Genomic DNA, 15,733 nt, shown 5'->3' with positions numbered 1-15,733 from the left:
GTGTCAGCTTCTGTTTTTGTTTTATACTATTAACCCTGGGTTATTTGAAACCACACATACAAACTGTGGTGCCACTTTAACAAACATTTTGAAATTTGAAGGCAGTATTGTCCATTTAGACAACATTTGGTTTAATTTACAGATTTAGATACATTAGTACTAAATTGTAATCTGCTATCAAAGATACTTGTAACGACTTACGATCATTGTGCTTGCAAATGTATAGTCTGTGAGTTATCTTGTTCTACTAGTTTTCATACCAAGCTCTTTTAAATCTGCATTTGGTATCTTTAACACTTGGAAATGTAATATTGAAATGCAATGTTGTTTTTGGTATTGTTGTCCTATCATAGTACAAGTGGATGGTATTTTTACCATTTGATCTGTATGAAGTATTGGCCTGTTACCCAAAATGGTGAGTATTTTAACCCATTGTCTTTTGCTTGTATTACTGCGTTGTTTATACAAATGCCCTTTTTTTCCCCGTTCAGTATATTCTTATTTTTGTGTTATTGTCTACACACTGTGACATTTTTGCATGATGTCTTTCCTTGTCAGAACTGTTATATTTTTGAGGTAATGTACAGTATCTAATAGAGATAGAGCTGTTTATTGAAATGTTTGTCAGTCTTTGATTTTTGTCTCTACTTTTATGTATACCTGACCTTGTTTAGCTAACCATGCTGTTATATTTGTGTTAAATGTTATCCTCCCAAAGGTACATGCTGTATGCTTTTTACAACTGAAATTGTCTTGTGTTCTATTTTGTGTAGCATTTTCCTAAGTTTTATTCATGAAATATTGTAATTCCCTCTGTTTTGATGTTCAGAATGATGCAAATGAAATGCAGATGTTTGTGTTGAATGCTGTGTGCCTTGTCTCACAGCTGCATTTTTATCTATAGTCCTTGAAGCATGTTCCAGACACTGAACATTCAGCTTGTCTCAAGCTATACTAGAATATATGTATGCTAGCAAACAGAAATACATGTATTTAACTAACTATATTATTTTACATATATTATAGCAACAGATGTGTATATGCATCTAACTAGCAAATAGATGTGCACATGCATTTATACATTTTAAACATATCTATCACTGTATACATTCCCTCTGTTTTATTTTAAATATTGCTATTAACTAGAACCTCATTGGGAAACAAAACCTTTAGTTTTCTTTTGATACAGCAAGTTAACACAGTTTTATATTGTCAACACAGTGATGACAACCATTACTATTAGAACTGGATGAATCTGAATATGACTCTATACAGTGATGTTCTATACAGTAATTTATTGACAATGCTTGAGGTTTTTATTGCAAAGGCATCACAGTCTTGTTTTTTGAAAAAAAATCATGTCACAAATGTCAAGCTTTGACTTGTTACTCTATTTACATAAACCATTTACTATATACTGTACAGAATACACTTGCTTGTACAGATTGTTTTTGCATTTGTATATACATGGCTGTAATGTACACTCAGCCCAGTTTTCAAACTTAGCATTAAACTGAAGCTTGCTAATTACATTACTTCATTAAAATGTATTTTTGGTATTACTACTTTGCACTTTTATTTGAGTCCCTTTTGCAGTACTGTTTACACAGTTAGTGTAAAATTGAAAGCATGCCCTTCCCCCTGTAGTATACATCATTTTATTGCAGTATTGTTTACTTGCTTTATGCTGTGAGAATTAAATGCATGCTTGCCTTTTGGCTGTTACCTAGACTGTGACACTTTGGTCTTACACATTTGCTTTTTGATTTGTTCACTTTTTGGCCATTTTCAAAAACAGAAAATATTTTTATAAAGATTTTGTTGTTGCCTATACTGTTAAAGTTGTAATAGGAATCATTTTTACCCATTTTGAAAAGACATTTATTGTTACTAGTAGCTATTTGTACCCTCCCTTGTTGTAAAGGGACCTGCATAATTTATTTTAACTGCATACCATAGCCCATGTACTGACTGTACTTGGTGTAGTATTTACTTGCAAACAGATTATTATTGACATGTATGCACAATTGTGACGTCTTATTACAATTACCAAACAGGATTTTTGTAGATGTTTGTGCTTTTGGCTTAATGCTGTACGTGAATACTTAACAATAATGTTTTAGAAAAATGTAAGTCTTTTGGCCTTGTGACCAGGCTTGTTTCCTTGACCTTATAAATTTTAGTACTAGTAACATTTTATCTTATACAACATTTCTTGTAACTACCCATTCCAGCCTAGACAGATTTGAGCTCACATTACTTACTTTTTTCTTTCTGTGCATTCCAGATGCTTAGCCCATAACTCCTTCAGCACTTACTTGTACCTTCAGTCATTCGTTAATACACTTGCAACTTGATATTAGAATGCAGTTGCAATAAACATTAGCTTGCTTAACTATGCATAATATTGCTTTTGAATACTGTTTTTGCTGGAGTCTTTGCTATTTTTATGCTATTATACAATTACAAAATATTGTAAGAAACAAAAGAGATATTGACTTAACTAACACATGCTTAAAACAGATATATTTGCATGATTTACATTTGCTGTTGTTTGCTTTTTGCTGCACTTTAGATGAAAATAAAATACATGCATGTCAGTCTTGTGACGTCATGTCTTTTCTGCATTTAACTACTCTCATTTGATTTCTATGCCCTAAAACTGTTTTGTTATTTGAAATGGTTTGAAAATCACCATTTAAGTGCCTTGCTTTAACTGAATGAAAGTTTGTGCTGTGCATGCTTAACCATTTTCTAAGGGTAGAATAGTACGTCGTAAATTATTTTTTATTAGCGCATTTAACTGCTGTTGCTTTAACTCTTTACTAACCAGATAATATTTGCCAATATTCTGTTCTGCTGACTTTAAAGCTCTTATGCACTTTTAAAAAAGTGTTTGCATATGTTGTCTGAACTTTTAAACTCACTCGGTGTCTTAGAAGTTTATTAAATCTTTTTGGCAGTTGACCATGAACCTTGTCTCTGTTTTATTTGTTTTGTAATGTGCAGTGGTTTTATGCCACTTTTGCCTAGCTAGATGTACAGAAGATTTTCTAAATAACTGACTTAACTGATATTGTAACTCTGAAATTAACATTTTACATGTGGTGACAGAGCATAATGCATGTGGTTGTTTACCATTACTTTTATGACATTATACACACAAAGCAGTTTCATATGACTTGTACAATAAACATTTACTGTTATACAAATGATGTTTCTGTTTAAGATCAACTTTACCTAGTAAATTACTACATGTGCTACAGTTATGTTTATGCCAGTCTTTAAATCCTGACCATACATGTGCTGGACTATTATTGTTGTCTACCTGAAAGGCAGTGTTATATTTAATACTTTTTTGTCTAATGGCATCCATGCTTTAGAATGAGAAACAAAAAGAGAATTACCAGTTTCTGTGTGGAAGGTGATCAAGTCTTCGGTCGAGAAAGTGTGGAAAGTCCCTCGTTGATTCTCCCAAAAGGTGGTCAAACACAGCTGGCAGATTCAGTTGTGTGAATGTACAGGACCTGTGGAATCTGCGGAGATGCACTGTTCTGCTACAGGATACTGTGTAGAAGAAGGAGGCAAGCATTTGCACTGGAGATGAACATACTAACTGAATAAAATAAAAAAGAAACTGTAGCTGTCACAATAAGAAACCATTCGGCCTGTCAACTGTACTCACCATTGAAGAATTATATGACGTCTTCTGTTGGTTTCTTTTTATTACTTGCATTTACATGCATGCATACCACAGTTTATTTAACTATTTATTGTAATCAACTAGTCTTATTACTGTATTGTACTGAGTACAATAAATACACAGAGACACCACTCCACTTAATATGCTTTACTGTTACAAATACTTCAAAGGCAACATTTTAAGAAAAAAATAGCTTCTCAAGCAAAGGTCAACCACAGAGCTTTCTACAGCTATGTCCGTAACCTCAGAGGAAATAAACAATGTGCAGAACTTATTGTAAATAGCATTACCCATACTAAACCAGAAGTGGAGCAACCTCATGTTGATCAGGATCGAATGCAGGAATGGTTAAGGAGAGAAGAATGCAAACCAAAATATGAAAGGTTAATATTGGTGGCCCAAGACAGTAAACCAAGTACAATTTGGTTTACAAAGTCCATTGAACATGTGGGAGAAACAGACAAATGTATGTTTTGTAAAACAGAATTTGAAACACTTGCACACCTTGTTGCTGGTTGTGACATATTAATGGCAGAAGGACTGTATACTGAAAGGCATAATAATGTGGCACGACTGTGGCACTGGGGATTGTGCAACCATTATAATACTGAAGTAGCTGAAAGACACTGGAAACATAAGCCACAAAGCATCATAGAAAATGATGAAGTGTACATCACATGGGAATCACCCATTACCAACAGTTCAAAAGATAGATGTGAGAAAACCAGACACAGTGGTCCATGAAAAGAAGACATAAACAGCGCTGATCATTGAAATCACTACACCCAGAGATTACAGTGTCTTGCATACAGAGAAACACAAAGTAATAACATATCAGGATTTGCAGGCAGAAATGAGAGCATTATGGAAGAACAATACCCAGATAGTTCCAATAGTAGTAGAAGCAATGGGTCTTATAAAAAAGAATCTGCAATCGGATTTAGATATGTTACTAATACATGTAACTTTAGGAATTTCAGAAGAAGACATTACTGGGCACATTGCGGTGCTACGAAGAACACTTCTGACTGACATCAAAGACTAAAACAATACTAATTTCATGAACTTTAATCATACTGTGACTTAGGAATGGGTCCATTCCCATCATGGTATTAGAAACCCAAAGGATTTGGAGAAATTAAAAAAGGGAGAAGCCGGAGGCTATTGCCAACCTTTTGGTTGACAGGTTCAGCTGAAATTTCTCCCCCTCTCTCCCCAATAGTCCAAAGAAAATGCCACAACCATTACTAGAGAACAGGTCATTAATACACTTTCCACGGCCAAGAACACTGCATCCATGGGCTCTGATAACATCCAGGGATGTTTAACAAATAGCATGAAACATGACCTCTCTGGTCCACTTGAATCTTTTTTCAACTGGATCTTCAGTCAGGTTTTGTGCCCAAGGAATGGAAGATGGCTACAGTCACTCCCCTGCACAAAGGATATCCAACCAGTGATCCAGGTAACTACAGGCACATAAGTCTAACCAGCCTCATATGTAAGGCTATGGAAAGAATCATTATGGACATGATAATTGAGGACATAAATAACCTGCAAATGCTGGACCCATCACAGTCTGGCTTTGTTAAAGGAAGGTCATGCCTATTAAATCTGGTGGACTTTTTTGAGAGGGTCACCAAAGTACTAGATGTAGATAAGACAGTGCACACAGCTTACCTCGACCTGGCCAAAGCTTTTGATATAATACCCCATGCAGGCATTATAGACCATGCTCACTAATTTAGGTGTAAACCATTTTATCATCCACTGGATAGCCAAGCTGGCTCACTGATAGGACCTAGGAAGTCAAAATAAGTGAGGCCATCTCTACAAAGTGGCCAGCCACTAGTGGAGTCCCCCAGGGCTTGATACTGGGCCTACTCCTTTTTGGCATCTATTTCTCTCAAATCGAAGCAAATGCTGAAGGTTTATGACTGACTAAGTTTGCAGATGATTGCAAGCCGGGGTTTATCATCAACTCCCCTGCAGACACTAGCATTCTTCAAGAAAGTCTGACTAACAAATGGTGCCAAAGCCATGGCCTTAAACGCAATTCTAACAAATGCATAATTGTACCCTTTGGGAAATCAACCATCCTGGTTAATTACCATGTTAATAGTAGACCTTTAAGAACTGATCCAGTTGTCAGGAATCTGTGGACACATGTAGACAGTAGCCTTACCTTCTACCACCCTGTGGCCACAGTGGTGAGAAAGTCCTTTTATGTTACACAACTCGAGTAAGGGCATGGCACCAAGTCCAGAGAGGTCATTATCCCACAGTACTCCACACTTATCAGACCAGTCATAGAGTACAATGCTCCCTTTGGGATGTTCTTGACCAAGCATATGTAGAAACTAGAGTGACCTGAAAGGTTCCTTACAAAAAGAATACAAGGCATAACAAATCTGCATTATGCACAGCACCCTAAAGCCCTTTCCCTATACTCATTCTCCTATAGATTGCTGAAGGGTGATCTATGGGGCTTATAAGACATTCGCAAACCCCCACTTATGAATCTCCTACATATTTTTAAGTCAAACAGTACTAGAAATACAAGGTCTAAAGACCTGAATTTTGTCGGTGACTCAGACAGAACATACTGGAAAGACAGATATGTATCCCAGAGACTGTCCCTCTTATGGACCAGGCTTCCCATCCACATGAAGCTGAGTTCATCTATTACCCAGTTTAAGCACAACCTAGACAAGTAGATGGGGAATAGGAAATTTCCACCAGGCTTGGCACCCATGTTCCATATGGACAGAGGTAGCTTAGAAATGCCTGGCCCTCAATATCCTATTTTGATGAGGATATTATTTTGGGAAAACTTGGCTAGGCTTAGAAAAGCCCCTTGAGTAATTAGTCTAGTAACAATCTATGAATCTGTGATTCTATGAAATCTTATCGATACTGTAAAGCCTGCTTTATTAGTTGTTAAACAATTCTGCCTGAGCACAGTAATTCCCATGAAGGGAAACTCCTTCCTTAACTTCATTTCAGTGGATTTCCTACCCTCTCCGGTTCTGCCAGTTTCTGCGCCCCACTTCATACCACCCTGGAGATTATCTTATACCACAGTATAAATGACTAAAGGTTTTACTCTATGATGTTGATCATTAAGTCTAATGATGACACAAAGCAAATGCCATTAAGTCTGGGTACATATTTGCCTTCAAAAGGTGAATGATGGTGGGTAATAACTGTACCCAGTGTTTTTGTACATTTGAAATCAGCTCATCCTGTAGCTATCAAAACTGATTTCCAGCTATCATAGTCCTGACATTTGAATGAACTTTCCTTCCATCCTGTAGCTAGGAGTGATAATCCACCCTAAAAATTTCAGTGGCTAGTTTATTTTCTTTTGCCTAACAATGTATAGTGTCTGGCATGCTGTTATTTGGTAAGTAACTTACTGCCTGAATGCCAATGATCTGCACCTTAAATACTGCAATGGCTGCCTATCCTTCCTCATCTGCTAACATCCTTAGAGTGCATGGAAAGGAATGGGTGCCAGGCTTGCTTCCCACAAAATTTAATATTATCTCATTGATTTCCAATAGTATTATTAAGCCTTTTCCATGCTGCAAACTATGTCACAGAACATAGGAGAGAGAGATTTGGGGGCTCATGCCATACATACTCAATGTACCTGACTTTCTTGGTCTGTCTTGCTTCATCAAAAACTTATGACCAAGTGGTTGCATTCAATCTGCATGTTTTTCGACTGCAGTAGAGTTAATACACTCCCCTTTGCCTACATCCTTCTAAACCTAAATACCCTCCCCCCAAAACATTCATTCACTAGTAGTGTGGCTAATACTTCATAGATCTCTTTGGCCTATACAATACATGCAGTCTCATAAGAAAGGCTAGGAGTATCTTCTCACCCAAAGGTATTCACTTGTTTATCCTTAGAGCTAATATTTTGAGATCATGTCCCAATATGGTCCTACTAATTTCCTAGGTGTGTGCAGTCTACCCCAGCTCCTAATCCTGAAAACAAAACTCTGAGCTGTCAATTGCTTCATGATAGTCAGTACTACTGCCTGTAGTAATGTCATCACTTGAATCTGTGGGAATAACAAAAAGTGCACTTGTTCTACTACAGTCCATTTTGAATAATGAATTTAGACTTTTTTCATTAATATTGCAGGATGGCTGGTGACTTCAAAGCAAGGCAGGGCTGCAGTTAACAACTTAATGGGTATGGCTAACAGTGACATAGTGGGGCTGCAGTGGGATATGGTAAACTCTTGAGTATAGCTACAGTATTTTCTGAAATCACTGGTCAGTCAGCACCACACATGCTAAATAACTGTCTTAGCCTTTTTATTCAAGTCAAATGCATGATCCACATTATACTAGCCTAAGCACAGCTTACAGGCGCATAGTTAACATCACAGATACTTACCAAGTTTACATTTTACACATGCAGGTAGTTACTTTGCCTTTGCAAGTATGGACAGGAAATCTGCACCACATAAAGGGTAACACTAATTGGGAGGGTAGAAGAACAAGAGAAGAATGATAAGATCTTGCAGAGATATTAGCTAACTACTCCAGGTAAGTATCATGAGGTTAAGCAGGAAATACTGAGCCAAAATGCCTTTAGTGAAAAAGAAATGCACCTGCTTTTGGTATAAAAGAAATGTATCCAAGACACTAGTCAAAATCGGGTTATATCATTTCATCTAACTTACTAATCGTTGAACACCTCTTCGTCAAACCTTATTTATCAAATCTTCATTAAGGGAATTATAATTTCAGCGAAACTATTTCCCAGGGCAAGTAACCAGTGGGCCAACCTACCGAGTGCAACAAAAACAGCACATTTAAACCCTCCCTGATGGAGGTCTGCACCCCCCCCCCACACCCCGTAACTAAATATACCAACTCTGACATCGCACTACAGTGGGGAAAAGGGCAAATTCCCAATAATGGTCCACTGGTTACTTACTGTGGCAGAAAGTTCACAGAAATGATCGTTCGATGAATGAAGACTTCGACAAATAGGGCTTGATGATTAATGAATTCGACAAAGTGAAGTAGACCTGTCAAAAGAAATCAATCAATAAATAAATAATTTAATAAATCATGGAAATCAAATACATTTCAAATAGTTATGAGAGTTTCATTAACAAGCTGTTCCCCTCTTCATTTTTAAACACCTTTATTAAATTATCACTTAAGACATAGGCAAACATGCATTTACAGAAAAGTAAAAAACATATTTTTTCCATTTGCATACATTGCACATCTTGTATAATTTGTTTTTTTCTTTCTTTGTAACAATTATCAGTGCAACCTTACATAAATTGCTGAATTTCTGCCTTCCCATTAACCTCACTTCTCATTCTGAGCATTAATTTGCATGTATATGCCAACTCATTACACTCCCAAAGCATATGCTTCTAGTTACCTCTTTCTTCCCTATCACACCTCCAGCATTTGTTATCTACCTGAGGAAATATTATTTGACGTCTGTTTGGGGTCTAAAAATACCTGCAAATACTTTCAAGCAAAGATCCTAAACCTTCTGGACTCTGTTGCATACATGGGAACCATACATATGTCCTCCTATTCTAAAGGAAGGCTGCAATGTTGTAATAAAGGTGCAGAAACTAATGCTGGAATCACATGCCATTCAAAACATGACATCAGGTTTCTTAGGTCTAAACAATAGGCATTTCACCTAAACACATTCCATTTAATGACTTTCAGTACAAATTAATAAAGCAAATATCAAGGTAAGATTATGATGCTTTAGACCAGTTGTCTAACTCTCTATTAAATAAAATACAGGTTCTTAACTTTTTATGCCTGCCTAGAGACTAAACAATGGCATTTGTCTCTCAGTTCTTCAGTAGCTTGACTTAATGTGTGTGTTTTTCTTGATGTTTATGCATTATATGCTTTACAGATTAATAGATATTACTAGACTAATGACCTGGGGGGCCTTTCTAAGCGTAGTCAAATTTTCCAGAAAGAATAATGTTGTCCTGTATCCAAACAGGACACTGAGGGCCAGGCATTTATAAGCTACCTCTGTCCATAAGGGACATGGTTGCCAGGCCCGGTGTAAATTTCCTGTTCCCCATCCTCTACGTTGCACTTACAGATTCATATGCCTTAAAGAAGTAACCCAGTCTGATTGTTTTCTCAGGCTGTCAGTAGATACATTCTACAGCCCTGGGTACATTTTTCCTGGGGAAGCACCAGTGCCATCCCTGTCCTATTACCAAATAATGCCAACCTTTGCTGCTGCTGCTAATTTGAGGATTGTTTAGTGCTCTTGACTTATTTACAGTACTGAGTGCATTTGTATGTCCTTCGGTTGTGTAAATAAACTAATAATCCTTTGATTTAAATTTCTTACTTTTCACTCCATTTTTAAGTCACTGACCAAATCATCACTCTTTTATGTTGAAAAGTAACTTTCAGCTGCAGCAGTTAATATAGGACATATGGCAATAATGACATAGAAGTGATGGCAACAATGGATGGGAGAGTGAAACTCTCAGACACCACAGTAGTTAAGCAGCTTTTAAGCAGACATTTTTAATTTTTCTTTATTTTTTTCCTGTGTGCCTGCTGTGCATTCTCCAGTGGTACATGTGGTCAGTCTTTCCATGCAGTGAGAAGCGTCCACAGATCTGACAGGGTGAGAGCCATCATGCAGCTGAAGTTGAGGACATTTATGTTCTTGCGGGTATCCTGGGAATGAAACACTTTGTTGTAAGACTATAACCCTTCCACTGTTTTGACATGCTCACCTGCGTCACCTCTGGGACCATCAATGCTCTCCACCATGTCCACACTGTTTCACTCATGGGACAAGTAACTATCATTATTGCCATGGGCAGTCAGAGAGAATGCCCTGCTCCCATAGCATCAGGCATAGTCAGCTGGGAGCCACCTCCTCCCTGGATAGATACTCCCTGCCAGCACCATTAGTCACAAGATCAACTGTTTCATTTGATGTTGCATCCAGAAATTTTGATTTGCTGATTTTACTATATTTCTTCTTGCTATCATCAATATGCATTTTGCCAGCACTTTTCATGCATTTTGTAAATAACTGTTCTTTGTTAATGTAAGGTACATCAGTCCTTGGAACATCCCAGAACTCAGCAAATCTTCAGATTTATAATAGCCTCTGACAGCTGATTCATATTTACCACGTAGTTTGATGCAGTCATTTATATAATGCAGAATGTGCTGGTTGTGATATACATTTTTGCTGTATCTTTCAGTTGATAGCTAAAATCTACTGCCTTGCAAAGGAGTAATAGCCACATTTGCAACTGCTAGATTTATTGCGCTGTTTAGATGCCTTGCAGAATTTTCATACTGCTTTTCCTCATTCATTGTCTTCAATTCATTTATATCCTTCAAAGTGCAAGCATCATTTCCACAAAGCTGAATGACTGAGAAGCAGTAAAAGACATTGGTTTCTTCATACGCACGTACCCAGTTATATTTGTTATAGATTGCATTGCTAAAACTGTGTATGCAGGTTCTTGCTCTATTTTTCTTTATGACTTCATCCTTGGGACTGAGGTTGATCTGCTTTGTTTGACTCTCCATTTCTCAACCACTGTTAATTCTGTAAACCTGACTGACTGTAGACAGTTCACTGTATTTCTTCAAACAATAATTTTCAGATAAACTAACCTTAATACTGCAAACAGGCAGTCACAGTAGGTAATCACAATGGGTAAGGTTTCATATATTTTTGCTGTATAGTTTTACAGTACATGGCAGTACTGTAAGAGCTCCTTAAACATATTACTGACATTTTTAATTCAGAATATCAAAAAATGATGTATGCTGCATTGAACAGCTGTGATTACACATGGCTGTTACCAGCAATGCCACCCCCCCTTATGCAGTTTATTTTTGCTGTGCACTTTTAAGGCAGCCAACACTATTCTGTCTTATCCAATGTGCATGTGCTAAGATGCTGAATACACAGGTACAAAATATGCAGTCTAAGAAGACGCTAATAAAAGTCATCTCACATAGTATGAAGTAAGAAAACAAGAACCTAGAAAAATGTTAATTATAGGAAACAGGGAACTATTAATTTTCCTTATCATTTGTTATAGAAATAATAGTTCAGTAAAACGGGACCTGAAAGAAGCAATCCATTTAACAGGATCTAATTTTTTTTGTTTTTATAAGACCCAATATTTAGTAATTGTTTCTTTGTTTAGTACATGCTTGTTGTATTGCAAGAAAAGTAGAATGTTAGATTTTCTTTTCTTTACAGTCCAGCACTAAAGAAAGTGCCGATGTACACGTCACATTTTTCTTTCTTTGTTTTTCTTTTCCTTTAACCTCAACACCAGACCATTTCCTCTCATTCAAGGTTCGTATGTATCTTCTTACATATCCAAATAAGTCGCAATGTAGAAAACGACATAAATTCACAAGTACGTTATATAAAATAAAAATGTTGTTTATTGAAAAACTGGTCTGAATATATTTGCGGTAAAGTGAAAAACTGCCGATACTGCTGAGATTTTGAATTTACACATTTGGCGCCATTTTCAAGGTTTGATAGTGTGTTCTTATGCCACTCTCCCTGTATTAATTTCTTCCATTATTAACTGGATTATATTACGGGGAGAGTTTTACTAAGCGGCCAATATTTTCTTTTTTCTCATTTTATAAGATATTATATGATATCTTATAAGTGACCAAGGAAAAAAAAACAATCTTTACCGTTGCTAGAAGGTATGTTGTTCACAGAGGAGTAGCCCTCAAAAGGCACGAAAGAGTCTCAAATTTTTAGAATGAGACCCACAAGCTGTTTTAGGTTAAGCCTCTACTATTATCATCCTTGCAGTGGTAAATATAAACACGCTTACTTTTTATTTTTGTTTTGCTTTAATTACCACTAAATCCTACCATCTCTGCAAGGGCTAACTACTCATAATCCTGTCACTGGTGACATAGTCAGGAATGGAACCCTAATAAGAGAACACTGGTAATGTTCTTTCTGTGCTAATTCTACTGGAAAAACTGCTTTGAAGACTGCCCTTGCCCCTTTGCATGCTATGATATGTCCTTTATAAACATACTGCAACATTGCTCTGTTCTGCTGTTCATATTAATTGCACCATAAAAATTGCTCCGCTCCTACTTGCTTTTGCACTTTGACTCATTCTATTTCCAGAATTGTTCATTTGCATGCCCCTGTTGCTGCTGTTACAACCACCAGCACTGGTTAATGGTGATACACATAAATAACTACCAGCAGTATTACTCACTTTGTATGTTCACAGTATCTTCATACTACCATCATCACTTCTCCTTCTACACTGGGTGTCATTGTGCACTGACCATACTAATTTGCTTAGCTGTATCACTGCTATTAACTCTACTCACAAATGTCACTCACTTGTGTTACTCTTGTTTACTCTACCACCCATACTACTCATTTGTGTTACTCTTGTTTGTTCTGCCATTAGTACTACCCATCTGTGTAAGTCAGATTTATTGTATCACCAATGTTATTTATTTGTGTTACTCTTATTTACTTTACTAACAATGCTGCTCATTTGTGTTAGTCCTGTTAACTCTACCATCAGTACTACCCATCTGTGTTACTCAGATTTACTCTATCACCAATGCTGTTTATTTGTGTTACTCATGCTTACCCCACCACCAACGCTGCTCATTTGTGTTAGTCCTATTTATCTGCCACCAATGCTGCTGCATTGTTCTGCCTTTATGCTCATACCACTATAGCTGTCATCTGTGCCCTGCCTCCCCATCTTTCTTCCTTCCTAAATTGCCTAACTGGTTCTTGGAGATGTACTGTATCATATCTCCTCACCACTGTGATTTGAAGGGTACATACCCAGTGTTTTGACACTTGATTCTTCTCAAAGACTTCATAGTCTTCACCATCACCTTACATGAGCTCAAAGGAGGTGTAGTTCTTTTATCAGGATATGTGACATCCTTTGCAGCACCAGACCAGATTAAATGAGACTCCGCCCCATAAAATTGTTCTTGCATTTGCATAGGATCATAGGATTGTAGGATCATAGGAGGTTACTAGGCTAATTACACTAGGGCTTTTACAAGCCTAGCCAAGTTTTACCCTTATTTCCATGACCAGCACCTATCAATCCTGTCCAAGAGGGACATAGATGGAATCCCTGGGGTGAGTTTATGGTTACTCATCCAATCGTCCAGATTGTATTTGTTGAGGGCCAATGAGGTACTCTGCTTGACATGAAGTGGGAGTCCATTCCAAAGGTGTGGTAACCTCTGGGATGCAAATCTTGTCCCTCCAGCAGGTTCTAGTAATGTCACATACCAGGTTAAGGTCATTAGACTAAGTAACCTGTGTACCACTTGACTTACAAATATGCAGCATTTCCAATAAAGCAGGGTCGAAGACTGCCTTATATGCAAGGCAGAGATCACCTCTGAGAAGTCTGTATGAAACAGAATGAAGTAACAGTGATCTCAGACAATTCTCATAGGATGGATGCTGAAGGCCTTGAATTTTCCTTATGAGGAACCTTTGTGGTCTCTCCAATTGCTGCAGATGCTTGAAAAGGTACACACCAAAAGGAGCATTGTACTCAATTATTGGCCTGATGAGGGGAGAGTACAGGGAGGTTATACCATCTTTTTTTCTGGAGGCAATACCCTTACTTATGAGATGAGCAATATAGAATGCCCTTCTTACCACTGTGGAGACATGGTGATCAAAGGTAAGGTTGCTGTTAACCTCTGTACCCAGGTATCCCACCACTGAATGCGTACTTAGGGAGTTGTTATTGATATGGTAGTTAGCAGGAACATCACTCTTACCGAAAGGAATGATAATACATTTTTTGCATTGAGTTTAAGGCCATGACTTTGGCACCAGTTATTTGTTTGTGCAAGATCCTCTTTCAAGATGTTGACATCGTTTGGACATTCAATAATCACTCCTAGTTTGCAGTCATCAGCAAACTTTGTCAGCCACAGACCTTTAGTTTTAGCTTGCACTTCAGAGAAATAGATTCCAAACAGTAGAGGTCCCAGGACTGATCCCTGTGGAACACCACTGGTTACAGATCTGCTGTCGGAGGTGGATTTCCCTATTTTGACTATAGGGGTTCTATCAGTGAAGCAGTTAGTGATTCATCTAATGATATATGGGTTGATACCTAGCTGGGTGAGTTTGTCAATTATGCCTGAATGGGGGATAGGGTGAAAAGCCTTGGCCAAGTCTAGGTTGGCTGTATGCACAGATTTCCCCTCATCAAGGGCCTTGGTGACTGTCTCAAAGAAGTTCACCAGGTTTAACAAGCACAATCTCCTTTTCAGAAATTGAGTAGGGTCAAGTGTTTGGAGGTTAGCAATGTCTTTGTTGATAAGGTCCATGATGATTCTTTCCATGACCTTGTAGATGAGTTAGTCAGGCTAATAGGTCTATAGTTCCCAGGGTCAGTGGAAGCACCACCTTTATATAAGGGGACAACATGGCCTTTTTCCATTCTGTTGTGATGAAGCCAGTGCTTAGACTATGATTGAAAAGAGTACCCAATGGCATTACTAATTCTTGTTTGGCCCATATAGGATGCAGCCTAGGATGTTGGCAGGTCCCATGGATGTTGTATTTTTGACCTTAGAGAGGGAGTTCAAGACCTGCTGTTTAGAGATACAGGGTAGAGGACAGGTGGTAGGGGTGTCTTGAGTAGATGTGGCGGGGAAAGGGGAGTGAAGTTTTCACAGAACCTGTCAGCTAACAGGTCAACAATGTCCACAGGCTTGGAGCCTGTCAGCTAACAGGTTGCCAATGTCCACAGGCTTGGTATATATGAGATTGTTAACTACCAGTTCAGCACAGATCTTAACCTTTCCTTGTACGTTATGGATGTAGCTAAAGAAGGCCTTATGGTTGTCCTCAGTTGAGGAAGCTAATTTGGATTCATCGTTAGCTTTGGAGGACTTCACAAGGAGTCTTATTTGCTTCTTTAAGCTGAGGAGGGAGTGGTTTCAGTTTGGGGCTCA

The sequence above is a fragment of the Protopterus annectens genome, chromosome 3.part1 (assembly GCF_019279795.1).
Source record: "Protopterus annectens isolate FY-2018-M chromosome 3.part1, PAN1.0, whole genome shotgun sequence".
NCBI lineage: Eukaryota > Metazoa > Chordata > Ceratodontiformes > Protopteridae > Protopterus > Protopterus annectens.
This window is presented reverse-complemented; position numbering follows the sequence as displayed.